This window comes from Malaclemys terrapin, chromosome 6 (genome assembly GCF_027887155.1).
Source record: "Malaclemys terrapin pileata isolate rMalTer1 chromosome 6, rMalTer1.hap1, whole genome shotgun sequence".
NCBI classification, from domain to species: Eukaryota; Metazoa; Chordata; order Testudines; family Emydidae; genus Malaclemys; species Malaclemys terrapin.
The window spans coordinates 18,748,921-18,767,974 of record NC_071510.1 but is presented as its reverse complement, the minus strand read 5'-3'; positions in this window follow the sequence as shown (position 1 = coordinate 18,767,974).

Genomic DNA, 19,054 nt, shown 5'->3' with positions numbered 1-19,054 from the left:
GTTTTGTCCACCAATGTAGGGAGGCGAATACATTCGGTGTCGGAGTCAGTGTTATGCAGAAACTGTGTCTGCTGGGTTTGTAGTTGGAGTTGAGCCAACCCTGAAGGCATCTCATGTGCAGCCTGGCGTATTTGACCATGAGGGTGGTGGCTGCCATGTGACCAAGAAGCTGTAGGCAGGTCCATGCCTGTATTCTGGGGCAAACAGAGATCGTGCGTATGAAATGCGTAATAGTGAGGAATCTGTTGTGTGGAAGCAAGGCTCTGGTTTGAATCAAGTCCAGCTGAGCTCATAAGAACTCTATCTGCTTGTAGGTATTATATGTTCCATTCTATGCATCCGAAGAAGTGGGCTGTAGCCCACGAAAGCTTATGCTCAAATAAATTTGTTAGTCTCTAAGGTGCCACAAGTACTCCTGTTCTTTTTGTAGGTATCAGGGTGGATTTTTGGAAATTTATTTGCAAGCCTAGACTGTGGAAGAAGGAGATGGTAAAGTTTGTCGCTTTTAACGTCTCATCATAGGAGCTGGCTTTGATAAGGCAGTCGTCTAAGTAGGGGAAAAGTATAATCCCGTGTTTGCGGATGTGGGCTACAACTACAGCTAGGGTCTTGGAGAATACCCGTGGTGCTGTGGAGAGACCAAATGGAAGTACCCTGTATTGAAAGTGGTCGTGTCCAAGTGTGAATCTCAGGAAGCGTCTGTGTGCTGGATGAATGGATATATGGAAATAGGCATCTTGTAGGTCAAAGGCTGTGAACCAGTCCCCTTGTTCCAGCGTGGATATTATTGTGACCATCTTGAATTTTTGTACACATACAAACTTGTTCAGTCGGTGTAGGTCTAATATAGGACTCCATCCTCTGCCTTTCCTTTGGATCAGAAAGTAGTGGGAGTAGAACCCTTTTCTCCAATGTTGCGTCAGTACTTGTTCCACTGCACCTAGGTGGAGAAGATGAGCCACCTCCACGTGGAGAAGGTGCTCATGAGAGGGGTCCCTGAAGAGGGATGGGGAAGGGGAAAGGGTGGGCAGGGAAGATAAAAAAGGGATGGAGTAACCTGACTGAACTATTTCCAGGACCCAGCGGTCCTGTGTGACGTGTTGCCAGACATGGTGGAAAGCCTAGAGGTGGTAGCCAAATGGACAAATAGGCAGCGGAGTCAAGGGGTGGTCATGCAGACCCCCGACCAGCACTTTAAAATTGTTGTTTGTTACCTGGTGGGTGGGAAGTAGTTGGTTGCACCTGGTTTTGCCTGTGCCTAGGTTGTCTGTTGCGGTTTCTCCCAGTGTCATACGGTCTGGACTGGGGTCGGTGATATTGTTGTGCGCGAGGCCTCTGATAAGATTGATACTGTTGGATGGGTATATGCCCAATGTGTGCAAAGTAGCTCTAGAATCTTTCATAGTATGAAGGACTTCATCATTTTTTTTGGAAAAGAATTTAGCTTTGTCAAAGGGAAGATCCTCCACTTTGGTCTGCAAATCCTTGGGGATACCGGATGCAGACAGTCAGGAAGACTGGCCCAGTGGCAGTGGTGCAGGCTGCTGTATCTGCCATGTCCATGGACACTTGTAGTGCCATCTTAGACACCAACAGACCTTTGATGAGGACTGACTTGAAGTCCGCTCTCCTGTCCTCCGGTATATGGGAGGCAAAATCAAAGAGCTTATTGTAGTTGTCATAGTCATAGCTTGCGAGGAGGGCGGAATAGTTGGCAATTCTAAATTGTAGAGTAGAAGAGATATAAACATTGCGGCCTAGGAGGTCAAGGTGTTTGAGGTCCTTGTCCTGTGGAGTGGGCTGGTAGTGTGGCTGCTTTGTTCTCTGTGTCGCTGCATCCACCACAAGAGAATTGGGTTGTGGGTGGGAATTTAAGAAATCGACTTCCTTCGCGGGCATGTAGTATTTACATCCAGTTTTCTTGCATATCGGTGGGATGGAGGCAAGGGTCTGCAAGAGAGTATCAGCTGGTTCTAGGAGGGCTTCATTTATGGGTAGTGTGATCTTTGAGGGTGCAGAGGGCTGGAGGATTTTGAGGAGTCTATGTTGTGTCTCCTGGACTTCCTCCAAAGGGATGTCCTGCCTGAGTGCCAACCTCTTGAAAAGTTCCTGGAATTGCTTAATGTCGTCCACATTTTGTGGAAGTGGAGGAATGAGGGCATCCTCTGTGGCTGATGGCGAGGCAGGAGCCAGTAAATCTGGGAAGGGTTCATAGCCCACCTCTTCAACAGAGGGTTCAGGAGCTCTAGATGTTGATGGAGCTGGGGATATAGGCATAGGACAAGCTTGTGGTCTGAAAGAAGGGGCGCAATGAGGAGCGGTGGCAGGAGCTGACCACAGATACCACTGAGGCCAGGGCACCAGGTAGGTAAAGTTGGGTCCTGGCCACTGGTGGACAAAATAGGGAAACTGAGCCTGATTCTTATGATGCACCATGTCTTGGGGTGTGTATGGCTCTGGTGGAGGGGGAGATTCAGGTGGGGAGAACTCTGCCTGCTGCTGTGTGTCATTCTCACTATCTGTGAAAGTAGCCAGGTCAAGTGGCGAGAGCTGCTGTTCAAACAGTGAGTGCTCCGTGTCTAGGAGCAGAAAGTCCATTTCAGGGGCCACAGAGATATCCTGCTGATGCAGGAATTGTTGCTGCTTCCTAGGCTGCTGTTCTGTGGAGCGTGAAGTGTGATCGGCAGTCTGGAGTGATTTGTGTTTCACTTTTGTAGGAGCCGCGAGACATTTGTGAGAGCTCCGCAGGCGGTCTGAATCTGCTCCGGGGGTGGCAGGCAGGCTCGGTGCCGATGTTCTTGTCAGCACCAGGGTGGAACGCGTTGCTGGCATGGGGTCCATTGTTGGTGCCGGCAGGACTGTTGCCGAGGAGAGCTTCCCGCTGCGGGAAGTTGGGTCCCTGCTTTTGCGCCCCACGTGAGTTGCTGCTGAGGTGATCAGAGTTGCCTTCTCTTGCAGGAGATCCTTTACCCTTTTGAGTGTCTCTGAGAGGCGACATTAGGGCTTCCTGCCTCTTCACGTGAGAGGGTGAAGCCATGCTCCTGGTCGGTTCTGACTTGGCAGGGGAGCATGAGGGAGAGGTTTTACTGCCCTTCTCCGTAGGTGGCTGCAGAGCTGTCTCCATGAGAAACATTTTTAGCTGCAAGTCTCTGTCACGGCAAGCTCTAGTTTTTAAGTTGGTAAAGTGGAGACACTTCGCAGGGACGTGTGTCTCGCCAAGGCATTTAATGCAGAGTAAGTGCCCGTCAGACTTGCGGGAGCCACATTTCTTAAAGCTTGGTGACCCCGGCATAATGAAAGTAAGAGCATCCAGGGAAGTCTCAGCGAGAGACGAACTTGAGGAATTTTTTTTTTTTAACTAATAAACTATGCTAAAGGAAAGGGTGAACTGGGAAATGGCTAGCTAACTATTTCTATGTTTCTCTACTTATTTTCTACAGTAACCAGGGAAGAGATGAGCACTGCCCCAAGTCTCATCTTCAGCAGAGGACAGTTGAGAAGGAACTTAAGGGGGTGAGGTATGCATGTGCTCAGGCAAACCCTAATGCCGCCGCAAGACAGCAGCTGGGCGTGTGCATCCTGACCAGGCACTGTTACTGAAGATCTCCGATCAATGGTGCTGGGACACACCGTCACCTGGAGTGCAGCACCCACAGGGACAGCACTCGAAGAAGAACCAAGATTAGTAGTTGTTCCAAAAAATCACACATCATACAGAGAAGGTATCAAAAAGCACAAAGAGGAAAACAGGAAGCTACTGTCACTGTGGGTTGTGGGGGAGACTTAAGGTTGTTTGAATGCCTTAACTTTGATCTTGGCTTCAAATGTTTAGGGTCTTGTGTGCTTTTTTTATTAATATTAATATTATAAATATAAAAGCTTATGTCCTTTTAAAATGTTTGTTTTGTTTTTTAAAAACAGGCCTTTTTGTGATACTCACTTTAATTTGCCCATATTTTTTTCAAGTCACTAATATGTACATTCATAATTAACTCCAGTTTAACAAAGTTTTTGTAAAGGATTATTTTTGTATTTGTTTCATGATCTCTTTTTCTACTGTGGTCTTTATAATGCAAGTGTTGTTGCTTTGACCTTTTCAGTATTCTGCTGTGCATTTGGTTGACTACTCTGCCCTCCCCTACATGCTCAAACAGGAACGTAGGAGAAAGATCTTTACCCACTCATCTGAAGGTCACCGTGGTGTTGTGTTAAAAGCCCTGGAGAGTAGCAGGGAATGTGTGGAATATGACAAGATTCCTTTAAGAGGTTGAAATGATAACTGGTATAATTTTCAAAATATATTGGGCAAATAAAGGTGATAACAGTGTCCCCCACTTTCATAAAAAAGGCATGTTGCTTCTTGTTAGAGCAGGAGAATAGGAACCAGTAGTCATAGGTGCTATTTCTGATTCTACAACTGACTTGGTACATGGACCAATCACTCAACCTTGCTGTTCCTCAGTTTCCCCATCTGTAAAACTGGCATAATCTTTACCTACTGTTGAAAGTTTAATTCATTAATATTAATTCCACATAGTACATAGGTATATTTTCCCCTTCACAAAAGATCTTTGTGGACAGCCTCAAGACAGAGCTCTGACTTCTTTGCTTATCTCTGAATTAGATACCAAGTACTCATTAGGAGGTGCTTATTAACTTACAGTATGGAAGGGATCATCATTTTTATTTTAATATTCTCTACTGCCTATGTTTAAAAATGACTTACGCTTAAAAAATTCCCTACCTTTACAAGGTACAATTTAAAAAGTAAGTCAATTTCCCACTAAGTAGCATTTAAAATTTGGAACGCATCTTTCCAGGCTACAAGCCAGGTACATTTGAATTCTACGGAATCAACAACAGAGGATCAAAAACATCATGTATATATTCATTTCTCTTTAGATACAATGGTACTCAGCCAGCTATAATACTTCATTAGTCGTATTTTACTACTTCCCTGTCTCTACCGGTTTTCAAAATAAGACAAGTGCTAGCATATCATTAAATGAGTGTATGGCTTCTCAGGTGACTGAGCTGCAGAGGAATTATTCATAGCATCTCTCTCCTTTATCTACAACTTTCCCGTGTTAGGGCAGTACTCCAGTACATTCTCTTTTGGCTTGGGGTACCAATCTTAACACTAAGACTTGTGTCCTGGGGTGCATCCCTCTGACATCCCTGCACAGGCTACATGGACCCTGAGTCCAGTCATGTATGGTTAAGGGGGCACACCGTACTTGGGCAGTGAAGCAGGGGGGAGTTAGAAGGCTCTACTCCCTCAACCCACACACTGGCCAGTGCAACTGAGCTGGTGCAACTGGTATCATAATTTGCTGCTAGGGAATTGTGCCTCAGAGTGGTGTCTGAGGTACAATGACATCTGGGTCTATTCCTGACACTGTTGCAGCTCATACACGCCCATTGTTCACAGCTGTGTCTAAACTGAGTGTGGCACTAATTTTATCTAACCTCTTTCTTACAAGCATACTGGGGTTCAGTGACAAACGATCCTTTCCAAATTATCCTTAGCAAAGGTCCTGTCACTACAAAACACGACAACATTTCAAGAACTGTTTAGTAGTTGCTAGTGCAAATAGCTTTCCAAAAAGCGAGGTCGTCAAATAGGTCTAAAAATAAACAAAATTCATTATAATTTTTTCTCATTTGACTGTGAATGTTATGCCTAGTTTAGTATCAGTTCTGGGAATCTATCCAGCCTCACAGATCTCTCTCTGTCTCTTTACACTGCTATGTTGGTGACTTCCATTCACTTCACAGTAACTTTCCTTACTTAACCTTATTGTCTTTTATTTTCCTGTTTGTGCCCGTCATGAAGGATGGACTCTTTCAACTGGTTGATATGTACCCATGTGGTCATAAGCTGTGTGTAGCACCTCCTTGAAGCAGATGTAGGTGAAACAGGCCTCACAGGTGCCTGGGGTTTGAGCCGATTGCACCCAGAGGAGCTTGTTAATCCCTTCCTGACTGGGTTGAGAATCCCATCACACCATATCTTTGCACTGCCCCTAGCAAACAATGACTGAAATTCCTTAAAAATTGCTTTAAATTCTTACCTCCCAGTTTCTGTCAATGCAGGAGCATTCTCCAGGCATTTTTCTACCTATGTTTCAAAGTCAAGAGAAGGACCCAGGAAGTGAAATTTCTACGCTTTCTTCCAACCATCTGTAAAGTCTTTTTATATTGCATCAATTTGGGATATTTGATCCTTTGTTAATGTACTTTCAGACAGTAAAAACTCTGTGCCCTCTACTTTAAACAAGAAACTCTGTGACATTATATAAAGGATATGTTTGTAAGAACACAAGGAGAATTAACTCTATATATTCATTCTGTCAAAACATTCAGCGTGTTCTTTTTCCACAATGCAAGCAGATGGAACAAAATAATGCTAGATTAATGTTTGTAAGAGCCTAAATTCAGATTGATCTCCTTTGGCAATCAGTCCTATAACTGGAACCCTACTGCAGAAGATGTTCCAGTCCCACTATTTCTTGACTGAAGGTCTGAACTTCTGCGATACAATTTGCCTTCTTTTGACCACAGTTTTAGATGGAATTTGTTAGACTGAGCTGGCTAATGTGATCTAAAACCACACATTAAAATCCTAATCCAGAGAGAGCCTAGAATGCCACTTTTAGTTCATTCATGTTAATTGGTAAACATTTAACTGAGGTTGAAACAGCAGCACAAACTCTAGTCTAGAAATACCCATAGGTCTTCTCTTGACTAGGAAAAAGGTCGAGCATAGATAGGGCTTCAGTAATGTGAGAGAGTGAAGACAAATGAAACGTAACCACTTTTTCTAGTCAAGACAAGGGCATAGTCAGAAGCTGGGTATATCCAGAGACATCTTCCCTATAGAGCATGTGAAGATCATGTAGGAAGCCGATCCCAATATATTAAGTGCCTTTTAAAAACCCATAGAGTTTACCTCAACCAGCTATCACACAATATAAAACATTTTGTCTAGCCACACTAGGCTTGTAAAACAGGTTAGTTAAAACATGTTCTAATGCTGAAAAAAAAAGCAAAAACAAAACACACAGACACTTTTTATCTTAATCTAGATAAAGCCATAATCACCCAGGGTTCAGGGTCTAATAGAGAGATAAAGGACCTCTTGGTAGTTGTTATAGTAAAGGACTTCCTTCCTTTGTCTATTATATATACACACACAGACAAAGTGCCAGTAGATGATGCTCAAGAACATGTGGTTTAGTTCCCACGTTTTGTAGGACCAGTAAAATGGCTTCCTCTTAGCTGCTCTTTATATCACCTCTTAACTGTAATTGCCCCCATCTGATGCCTGGAGAGGCGGTACAAAGTGCAGAGTGCCACCTCAAGGACCAGTTGAACTGATGCAACTATGATGGCTGCCCTCCCTAGCTACATTAATACTAAAATGGTTAAAATCCAACTAATAAGGGCAAAGACACCCACAAGATTTACTCCGAGCTAATACAACTGTAATGATATCGAGAATGCTTATGAAAGATTAGGAGCACTTTTGTTCATGGACACATTGTGTTTCAAAAGTGTTCCAGTTCTTGAAAACACCAACAAAAAATTTTTTTAATACAAATGGGCCTGTAGATGTTTTTGCCTTTAAATTAACAAAAAAACAAAAAAAAAACAAAAAAAAACAAAAAAAAAAAGGCAAAAGAAGTTACCTGGAAACACATTGGAAAACAGAGGGAATGCAGTGTTACTGCAGCCCCTGGGCACCATTGTAAACCTAGATATAGACATTTTATGTGTATTTTATATACCAAGTGTATTAACTCTGATAGCCAATAAAAAACATATTTTCCACTGCAGCTGCCACACCATGCCTAGTACTTTCTTAAAGAAACATACTCTGCAATTCATTTCCAGGCAATACTGTCTTTAGCTGTCAAAGCTCAGTAATTTAATAAATTATTGGTTCCACTCTCCCATTAACCCAGATGTTTGCTAGATTGTTTGCTCCTTTATGTTTCTCCCCCACCCCAAGTAATTCTGTATAGGTACAACTAATTGGAAAGAGTAATAAAACTCCACCAAGTAGCGTAGTCAAAGTAACAATGAAACTTCTGTTCAGAATGGATTTTATGCTTTGAAGCAGCATTCCTATGCACTCAGTAATGCTTGTGGTAGAAATAATACATAAATGAAAGCCAAATATAGACTAAATAAACTAGATATATTTGAATATTTGCATTAACTATCACCTATTCCATGTTAGAAAAGACAAAAAAAGAGGTAGGGAATTACAGTGACTCGTCACTTAAAGTCGTCCCGGTTAACGTTGTTTCATTGTTAAATTGCTGATCAATTAGGAAACATGCTCGTTTAAAGTTGTGCAATGCTCCCTTCTAAAGTCATTTGGCAGCTGCCTGCTTTGTCCATTGCTTGCGGGAAGAGCAGCCTGTTGCAGCTAGTTGGTGGGGGCTTGGAACCAGGGTGGACCGGCAGACCCGCTATCAGCTCCCCCTATCAGCTCCCCACTTCCTTAAATTCCCTGTGCTGCAGCCGCCCAGCAGGCTATCAATTGCAGGCTATCAATTGCCAGCAGTTCAGCTGTCCCTCCCCACACTGCCATGTGCTGCTCCTACCCTCTGCCTTGGAGCTGCTCCCAGTGCAGAGGGAAGGGAGGGGCTAATGTCAGGGTGTCCCCTTCCCCCCTGCTCCTGCACCCCGCTTACCCCTTCTCCATATAGAGCAGGGAGGGGACATGGATGGAGAGAGACAGAGAGAGCCTGGGGCAGCAGCAGCTACTGTTTCAACTTCCTGATCCACTTAAAAAGACAATGCACTTAAGAGTGGGTCAGCTTACTTAAAGGGGCAGTGTGCATCTCTCTCTCTCTCCCCCACACACAACGTGTGTGTCTGTCTCTGGCTGCTATGCTGTCTCCCCTCCCTCGTGTTCATGCTGCCTTGTGTGAGAAGCTACATTAACAGCGTGTTAACCCTTGAGGGCTTAGCCAAGTGCTAGTTCATCATTTAGCAGCAAGGCATTCCCTGGGAAATATCCCTCCCTCTTCCACTCTCTAACTTCACCACCTCAACCAAGCTTCACAATCATCATAGCTGTGAACAGTATTAAATTGTTTGTTTAAAATGTATACTGTGTGTATATCTATATAATATATAGTTTTTTGTCTGATGAAAAAAAATTTCCCTGGAACCTAACTCCCCATTTACATGAATTCTTATGTGGAAATTGGATTCGCTTAACATCATTTTGCTTAAAGTCACATTTTTCAGGAACATAACTACAATGTTAAGCAAGGAGTTACTGTATTTTGGATCAAACAGGTGTTTGATAGTTGGATTTAGACTGCCAGAACTTCAAGATCCACTTTAGTCTGACATCCCAGCTCAATAAGAGATGAACAAGCACAGTCAAATCTTGGCATCATCCCAACACTGGTTGATATGGGAACCAGATAGAGAGATAACAGTGTGTGATGTGGCTGTTATCTCTGCACTGTATTATTACTGCTATAGCATTGTGATTATTATGATTAGAAGCATTTATAAGGGAGTATTTCTTAACATGCGGGTCATGAACCAAAAAATGGGCTATGAGATGTTGCCTGCTGGATTACACCCCATGAATGTGGAAACAAACAAATGAAATGGGTGCTAGGATCCAGAAGGAGTAAGGGAAGAGAAGGAATGGAAAAGCTTGTGCCCTTCCTACTTCTGTTACTCCCTTCCCACACTGCTTTTGTTCTTGCTACAGAACTACTGCAGTACTCTACCTGCACCGTACTCTATTAATGAGAAAGGCACCATTTCAGGTTGCCATGCTGTTGACGGCCACTAGATCATTAATCATTTGTTGCATTCCAATAGCACCTGTGGGTCCATTTGTGCTAGACACTGTTCATACACAGTGAGAGACAGTCTCCAGTTCAAGGAGCTTACATTCTAAATGGACAAGACAAAGGCAGGAAGAAAGGGAGTTCTATTGTGTCCATTTCACAGATGGGGAACTAAGGCACAGAGAGATTAAGTGACTTGCCCAAAGGTATGCAGGAAGTCTGCAACAGAGCAGAGAACTGAACCAGAATATCCTGAGTCCAGTCCTGTGCCTTAACCACAATCCCACCCCTTCTCTCTTACCTTGCAGCAGCACTTTCTGTGGTAGCAGAGCACAATGCAGGTGGTGGGAGGAGAAAAACATCACAATGCTACATATGTAGGTGGCATTTTTTTTTTCACCTGAACAGATCCTCGGGCGCAGAATTCTGATGACAGACCAGGTGAACCATCAGTCTGAGCTCGGTGATGATAATGCTGAATACGAGCCTGAAGAGAACAAAGCAAACTTCAGAACAATTCAAAGGAATTTCACAGATCAAATCCTTTTCCAAGAAAAATCTCTTAAAAATACATTAAAGCCAGTTTCCCTTCCTAACCTGAATTGTTTATATCTTATAGTATGCAAGAAATAATAAGCGTCAAGTGTACATGTCTTCTTGCCTGTACAGAGCTCAGAGGGTTAGACACATTAGTAATTCTTTCTAACCATGTCATGCTCAGCCTAGATAGTTGTTCTTCCTCTTCCTTTCCCTCTCCCCTCTTTTCTCCAGGGAGTTATGAACCAAACTTTTCACACATCTATATAAATACCAGGGCTCACGTAGCATCTTTTTCTAGCTGGTAGAGTTTCTCTCAGCTGTTCTCTAGCTGTACAGAGTGAGCATAATGAATTATCCAGTCTGCTGGAAAGCCTCTGATTAACAGCTTAAAATGTTTCTGCTGATTTGCTTAAATCACATACTCCAGATTTTTAGACCTTTCCCCAAATTAGTCAATCACAAAAAATATTTATAGTTCTAAAAGAGCTATGTATGGTATAAAAACAAACCAACCCACTTGAAGAGATCCCCCCTGATTCAGTCCTATACTTCCTGATGTGCTGGTACTACATTGGCCACCCTGCTCCCTGCCAGCTGCTTCTCTCTCAGCAGCCAGCTACATCCCTTTGCCAAGACGAGCAGAGCTCGATAAGCAGAAAACAGGTAGCAGAGCAGCGGTATGCTAGGCAGTTGAGAGAAAAGCAGCCTATACCTGGAGAAGAGAGTGGTTAGTTCTGTATTGGAGAAAGGGCAATGGAGAGACCAGAAGGAGGAACAAGTTATAGGATAGGGGGAGAACAGAAGAAGTCATGGGACCAGGGGTGGAAAAGTGAGGAGGAAAAAGCCAAGGGGGGCACAGAAGGATGTGGACATAGGGAGCATACAAAGATTCCTGGAGAGGGTGGAGAGTATAGCAGGAGCCATGCCAAACATGAGGAGTGTACCAGGAACAATGGAGGAGGCATAGCAGGAACCATCTGGTGGGAAGAAAACAGGGAAAGCCATTTCAGGAAGATGGGGAGCAGCACGTTTTCCTAGGGAAAATTTTCAAATAAGCCTGGTGTCTTGAGGCTGCTGAAAAGCTGCATATACACTCTGGTGAATTTTAGATTATTTGTTGCTGCTTTTTCCTCTCAATTTTCTTAGAATAAAGTAACCTACAATTTCCCGCATGCATACAGGACCCTCTAAATGCTAGGCATTTAGCAGACCCCAGGTGATTTGGAGACATGTTCCTGGCAAAAATTCTTTGCACATTAGCCCTCATGGATTCCCTAGGAAGTAGCTGCAAAACAAGCTGTGGGCCACCATTTTTATTACATTGGCATAACTCCACTCTCTTCAAGGGCATTGTCCCTGACTTCACTGCTCTTACAGGAAAATCAGTCCCACTGTTTTTTACTGAAGGAAGCTTGCCCACCCTCATCACCACCATTAGTGAAGGCATATGTTCTACCAGTTGAAAGAAAAAGGATTCTTCAGCTTTATCTGTAAAGGAGCAGATTAGAGATCTAAAGACAGAGTCCACGTAATTGTATCTGCAAATCAGTCTTGTTGAAATATGGAATTAGAACCCAATAGATCTCCCATCAAAGTCACTGCAAAACTTTCTGTGACGGTCAATGAGAGCTGGATTGGGTAGTCAGTAGAGGAGCTGTGCAGGAAACACAAGTTCTGTTTTGTAGGAAATTCTGTGATTCTGATATTCGTTTTTGTCACAAATCAGAAGAAAAAACAAAGTTTTTCTAAGGCGCCTGGAAAAACTAATAATTTCAGGTCAATTAAAACATTTTGTTTTGATTGTTTTATTTTATATTACATTACAATTTATATTTGCAGTGTTGTTGTAGCTGTGTTGGATATGAGAGTGAAAAGATATGTGAGGTAATATCTTTTATTGGACCAACTTCTGTTGGTGAGGGAGACAAGCTTTCAAGCTACACAGACTTCTTTTTCAGGTCTAGGAAAGGTAATCTGTGTGTCAGAGCTAAATACAAGGCAGAACAGATTGTTAAGACTAAGCCCTGGTCTACCCTGGTGGGGGGGTCGATCTAAGTTACGCAACTTCAGCTACATGAATAATGTAGCTGAAGTCAAGGTACTTAGATTGACTTACCATGGTGTCTTCGCCTCGGTGAGTCGACTGCTGCCGCTCCCCCGTCAACTGCCTGTTCCTCTCATGGCACTGGAGTACAGGAGTTGATGGGAGAGGGCTCGGGGGTTGATTTATTGCATCTAGACTAGATGAGATAAATTGATCCCCACTGGATCGATCGCTGCCCGCCGATCCAGCAGCTAGTGTAGACATACCCTAAGGAGTTAACGCACGTTGCAAGAGATCATTGAAGATGAAATGGGCCCACTTCATCTTGAATGGTCTCCTGCAATGTGTGTTAATGCTTAACAATCTGTTTCACCTTGTATTTAGCTGTGACACTGTGATTATAATTTATAACATACTATAAAATAAAATAAATTTCTAAATTTAAAGTCAGAACATTTCATTCCAATAAAATTAAAATGCTTAGATTTGATATTTCTTTATATTGAAATTTCATCAAAATCAATATGTTCCGATGGAATGCTCCAGTTTGATGAATCAGCATTTTGCAACAGAAAAATTCTTTGTAGGAAAATTTTTGATCAGTTCCACTGTTTGGGGACTTCTGTTTGTGTTGTTCCTTCATGGCTGATTTAGTTCTGCAGTGCACACAGTAGAAATCTTCATTTTTTTTTTAGAAAGGTAAGCTGATATAACTTGAACATACAGAAAGCCAAATCCTCATCTGATATAAATCGGCGTAATTCCATTGAAGTCACCATAGCTACATGGATTTACCCCGGAAGAGGATCTGCCACACAGAGAAGAGCTGTTCAATACAGAAATGTCATTGTTAGTTACTTTTCTCACCACTGAAGCAATCACCTGCCCTTTAAGATACAAGCATCAATGCTATGAATATTAATCTTTTTTCTGTATGTCTAACAGACAGTGTGGCACCATGTGTTAAAAAACAAACCATTAATATGATTTTTATTTTTCCATCATTTGTGGAAACTCTAACTCTAAAAAGAAATGTTTTTATTTTATTCGTTCTTGTTAAGTTATTCCTTCTCCCCATAAAAGAATATTGGGAAATGGCTGTCTATATTCTCTACTGAAAATACTGAAAGTAAGAAAAAAAAACTCAGCATCACTTTTTCAATTTCAGTCACTAATTTTAGTAAGCAAATCACTGAGATTTTTTCAAAATGAGAAAATTGCAATTGGACATTTCCTAATATTAGAGCTGGTTGAAAATATTCTGTCAAAACTGTTTTTCAGGAGAAAATTGTGCTTTCAACTGAACTAAATTTTTCACTAAATGTCTGCTTTTTTTGCAGAAAATTTTGATATTTCACCCCCTTCCAAAAAAAAAAAAAAAACACACACAAAAGCTCAAAAAACATTTTTAACCACAAAACAAACATTTTGATTCAAAACTGTACCGCAGTGTCTCATGGGAACTGTAGTTTGGAAGCTCTATGCTTCCATTCTCCTCTATTTGTTGGGCTTTCTGTCTGGACTACATTTTTCATGAAGCCTAGGAATTCCTATGTTACAGCCCTTCACCTCACCAAGACAGGAGGAAAAGGAGCATCATGGGAGATGGCTAGCGAGCCAGGTCTGTAGAAGAGAATGAGAACATAAGGCACAAGAACTACAACTCCCATGAGGCATTGCAGAACCATTTTGAATCAAAATATCTGCTTTTGGATAAAATATTTTTAATATATATTTTACTAAAATGTTAAAATTTTCCCAGGGAAAAAATATCTTCTGACCAACTCTACATAGTATATATGAAAAAAATGCAAGTATAGGTGGTTCCAGGGCTTGTCTGAAAAGAAGTATGCATTGTACAACTCCCACAGATCCGAGTTGAGGCATAAAACACTGCTGGGTAGCTATCTACAAATGGTAGACTAGTATAAATGTAAGAGCAATGTCCAAAGTTTTAAGGACAGTGGTCTTGCAAAATAAGCTAATTTATTAATACTACCATTACCACCACCTTGAAGTCATATAATATCTTTAGAAATCTCAATATAGTTGGCAAACATTAAAGAATTAAGCCTCAAGACACCTCTGTGAGGAAAGAATCTCCAATTTAAAAATAGGGAAATGAAGAGAGAGAGAAAGAGATTAAATGATTTACTCAAAGGCACATAGGGACGAGAATGTCAATCTCCTGACTCCCAAACCACTGCCTTAACCTCAAGACAATCCTTCCTCTTTAAAACCAAATGCCAGTTTGGTGTAACTTTAAATTTAAAAAAAGAAAGTATCAACCGGTAATAATTGGAGGGACCTGCGATATGCTACCACTTTCGTCCAGACTCTAATACATCTGCTATCCTTGAATTGGCAGCAGCTCTCAGCACTGTGCTCAAACAATATTATTAGGCACCTGAAATACGCTGAAGGGACTAAACCACTCTTTTTTTTTGTATAGGCCCAGATCTTGATCTGCCAATTCCTCAGTGCAAAATGCAGTCAGAGATGTGAGACTTGGCTGGGTTTCATGATGCATAAACACCATCGGTAGCTTGAAACCAGAACCCTTTTCATGTAAGTACTATGTGGTTCCACCAACTCCTACCCCTACTCCAGGCATGGAATCTTGGCTACCTTGGGCTCTGGACAAGGAAGTTGAGGCTCTGTGTATAGGCAATGGAAGGTGGGGTAAAATTTCCAATCAGTAAAAATAACGAGGAGTCCTTGTGGCACCTTAAAGACTAAAATTTATTTGGGATAAGCTTTCGTGGACTAAAACCCACTTCATCAGATACATGGAGCACGAAAGCTTATGCCCTAAGGTGACACAAGGACTCCTCACTGTTTTTGCTGATACAGACTAACACGGCTACCACTCTGAAACCTGTTTCCAGTCAGTGACAACCTTAAAGAAAGCACCTGCCCCAGGGCATTCCTGTAGGACATCTCCAGAACACACATGTTAGCTGGGAAAGACAATGGGGCCCTACTGGGTCAAAGATCTCCCCTTCTTACAATCAGAAAGGAAAAGGGGAAAAGACCTTCACTTAATCTCTCAAAAGGAAGATTAAACAGGAGTGAAACCTAAAGCTTCCAGGGCACTAGACTTCTAATTTGGAATTACAGCTTGGTTAGAGATTTACACTCAACTTTTTAGGGGTCACTTGTAGGTATAGGGGGATATTTAATTTTCTATATCCCTCCAGTCCTCAGTCTTTCTGCTCAAAGTGCCATGATGTGGAAATAGGTTGTTCGCTAGAGGCCTGATCCAAAGCCCATTGAAATCAATGAGAGTCTTTCCACTGACTTAAATAGGTTTTGGAACAGGGTGTAGGAACTGCTAACTACATCTTGTTGGGCACCGGTTATGGCACAGCCATCAGATGGTAACTAGTTTTGATCACTGCTGGTCTTCACCATATCCAGCCCATTCATCTGGAAGTGAAATATTCTACAGCCACCCACTACACTCCTAAATCATTCAGATCCACCTCCCCTTGATCTTTACACTACTGGCAAAAAGTCCCTCCCCACCTCCAACTTCCCCCACATTTTCCAAGAAAATAAATAAAATATAATAAATAATAATAATAATAATAGTTAAAATAATAAATTGAAAATAAGGTTTCTCTGGTTGACTTTCCCCAGCCATTACGTTTGAAAGGCAAACTCTCCCATTACATCTCAAACCATTCCCGCACCAAGATTTTTGATGATGGGGTGGATGATGCATTTTAAAATAAAGCTTTAATTTACATAACACACACGTTTGCCTTAGCTCTTGAAAAGCACGTCAGAGAATACTTAATTGTGGCAGTATCTTCCTTTCCCCATAATACATGCAGTTGTAAGCTGCATGCCTGTAATGTATATTTTATTAACCATGCCCAACCCCCCTCGTCCCTAAATTACATCCTTCTGCCAGTTAGTCACAGTGGGAGCTCTGCTGATTTATTGATGGCTCCATGGATCCCCTACCTGTCTTGTTCCCTCCCCACGTCCCAGTGTTCCTGGACTGATGTCTAGTGGAAAGGCAGACACTACAGCTATAATAAGGCAAATTCATGTACCAATTACCTGTTGTAACTGCTTCAGCCATAGGATGACATTGTACTTGCTACAAATGTAGCAAGGGGAGAATCATAGAATATCAGGGGTGAAAGGGACCTCAGGAGGTCATCTAGTCCAATTCCCTGCTCAAAGCAGGACCAATCCCCAACTAAATCAGGAGGGGCAGATAAATATTAGAACTCCAAATGGCACTAGCCAAATCAAAAAAAAAAACACTGGTTTGGGGGAGCACCGTGGGGAGGTCTGAGAAGGAAGTGCTGTTGCTCTGCAGATACTGTTTGCAGAGCAGGACCAGTGCTACCATTAAGGAGAACTAGGTGGTTGCCTAAGGCGCCAAGATTTGGGGGTGCCAAAAAGCAGTGGCCCCAATTTTTTTACAGCGTTCCTCCCCGAGTGCGCGGTCGCTGCTCCACTTCTCCCACCTCCCAGGCTTGCAGCGCCAATCAGCTGTTTGGCACCACAAGCCTGGGAGGAGAATTAGAGCGGGGGCGGCGTGCTCGGGGAAGAGGCACAGCAGTGGTGAGCTGGGGTGGGGAGGTGCCGCACGGCTCCCCGGGCTGGGGGGGTGGGGAGCTGCTGCGGGGGAGCCTCAGGGCTCCCTGCCCCAGCTCACCATCGCTGCTCCACTTCTCCCAACTCCCAGGCTTGCGGTGCCAATCAGCTGTTTGGCTCCACAAGCCTGGGAGGGGAGGAGAATTAGAGCAGGGGCGGCGTGCTCAGGGAGGAGGCGGAGCAGAGGTGAGCTGGGGTGGGGAGCTGGTGCACGGCTCCCTGGGAGGGGGTGCCTCAGGGCGGGGGTGGGGGTGGGGAGCTGCCGCAGGGCGGGGGGGGGGGGGCGTGCAAGGTGGAAGTTTCGCCTAGGGCGCGAAACATCCTTGCACCGGCCCTGTTGCAGAGGCAGGCCTTTGGCATAGCACTCTGCTGGGTGCCAAAAAATGGCAGATGAACAGTGTACAAGTCACATGCAGTTTACTCTGGGAAGCTTTTTATTAACATAGCCCTATCTCCAGAGGTGATCTCCAGCATCAACTATTTGCCATAACTATGAAGTGCTGAAGTAAGAGTAGCCATTAGGAGTAGTTTATTACTCTTCTTGTATTTTAATCTCATTAAAAAATAAGTAATTCAATGAAGAAATGTTGTTTCAGCCAAAAAATACCCTCCCCCCCACTGCCACACAGTTTAATTTTGATCCTGTAATTTGCTGAAATGAAAATTACACTCCCCCATAAGAGAGGGTGGCTTTTTTTTTTTTTTTTTTTTTTTTTTTTTTAGTGATAGCTTGTTTATTTTTCTACACCTAAAAATAAATAAATAAATGAAATAAAATGAAAAGTAACAGAGTCAATAAAAGGACCAAGCAGTGCATTGCATCCAAGCACAGAGGAAATGAGAAATACCAAGTGAACCTAGTCCAGCTTGTTGGTGATACAGTGTAATGATCCATTTGGGGGAGCTACTGGGTTATTCATTGCCCAATGGATAATGGAATGCCAAGTAATTAATTAAGGAAAAGTAGCTTGCTTGCAACCTGGCTGACACTGGAAATTAGCCCTGATTCCAGCAATCTATGGCCTCCCTTCTGATATAGCTGCACAGGTGCATATCCCAAGTGTGGACCAGGGAAGTTACTATTTGCTCCAGTGGAGTTTACCCAGGTTTGGGGATAAACTCAGCTGATCCAAATTGTGGCTTTCCTTGTCTGGAGAGCATTTAGAATTCACACTGGTGCATATTGTGATGCTCCCAGGGGTACCCTGAGGCACATTGCTACCACCTGTCCATAGCTTGCGGAAGCTTTGTCTGTGCCTGGCAGGGGTCAGCTCCCTGACTCCACCAGCCATATGCAACACAAACACCCACCTCTCAGCCTATGCAGACTCCACCATCCCTTTATAGGCTAGCTATAGATGCACTCCAACACCCTAGTCCTCCGAGCATCTCTGTGGTGTCCAGCCCCAATCATACTTCCAGAATTACCAGATCCTCTGTTCCTAAATGAAGAGTACACCAAAGCTTACGAGTTATGTGCTGGATCACAGCTCCACTTAAAAAAACAGCCCTTATATTTGTTTATAGAGAAAACAAGCATAAATTCATTTAACAAAGAACAGGGATTCACATGATAGCAAACAAATATTGGAAACAAAGGATCACATGTAAAACAAAATCATAACACAGATTCTAGAACCTAAGCATAATTAACGAGATCCCCTCTTCTCTAATAAGGCATTGCTTACCCAAAGGCCTTCTCACCGTGTTTTTCAACCAGGATGTCTGAGGCCCTCCTGTCGTAAGACCAAACCCACTGTCAGTTTGTGTCCCCAGATGGAGGATGCCAGGGCATCTCTCTGTATCTCTAGCTACATTAGACCAGTCGTTTGTTCTTCACTGGTAAACAGCTTCCCCCTCATCACTGTTCACCTCTTCCTGTTAATTTCTTCTCCTTAAATCTGCACAATCTCTTCAGTAGTGTTTGACTCTGTATGCAAATATATTTCCATTGTTAGACACACAATATATGCAGTGTTGTGACCACTTCACCTTGACTGGTCCCTTGAAATATGTGTTAACT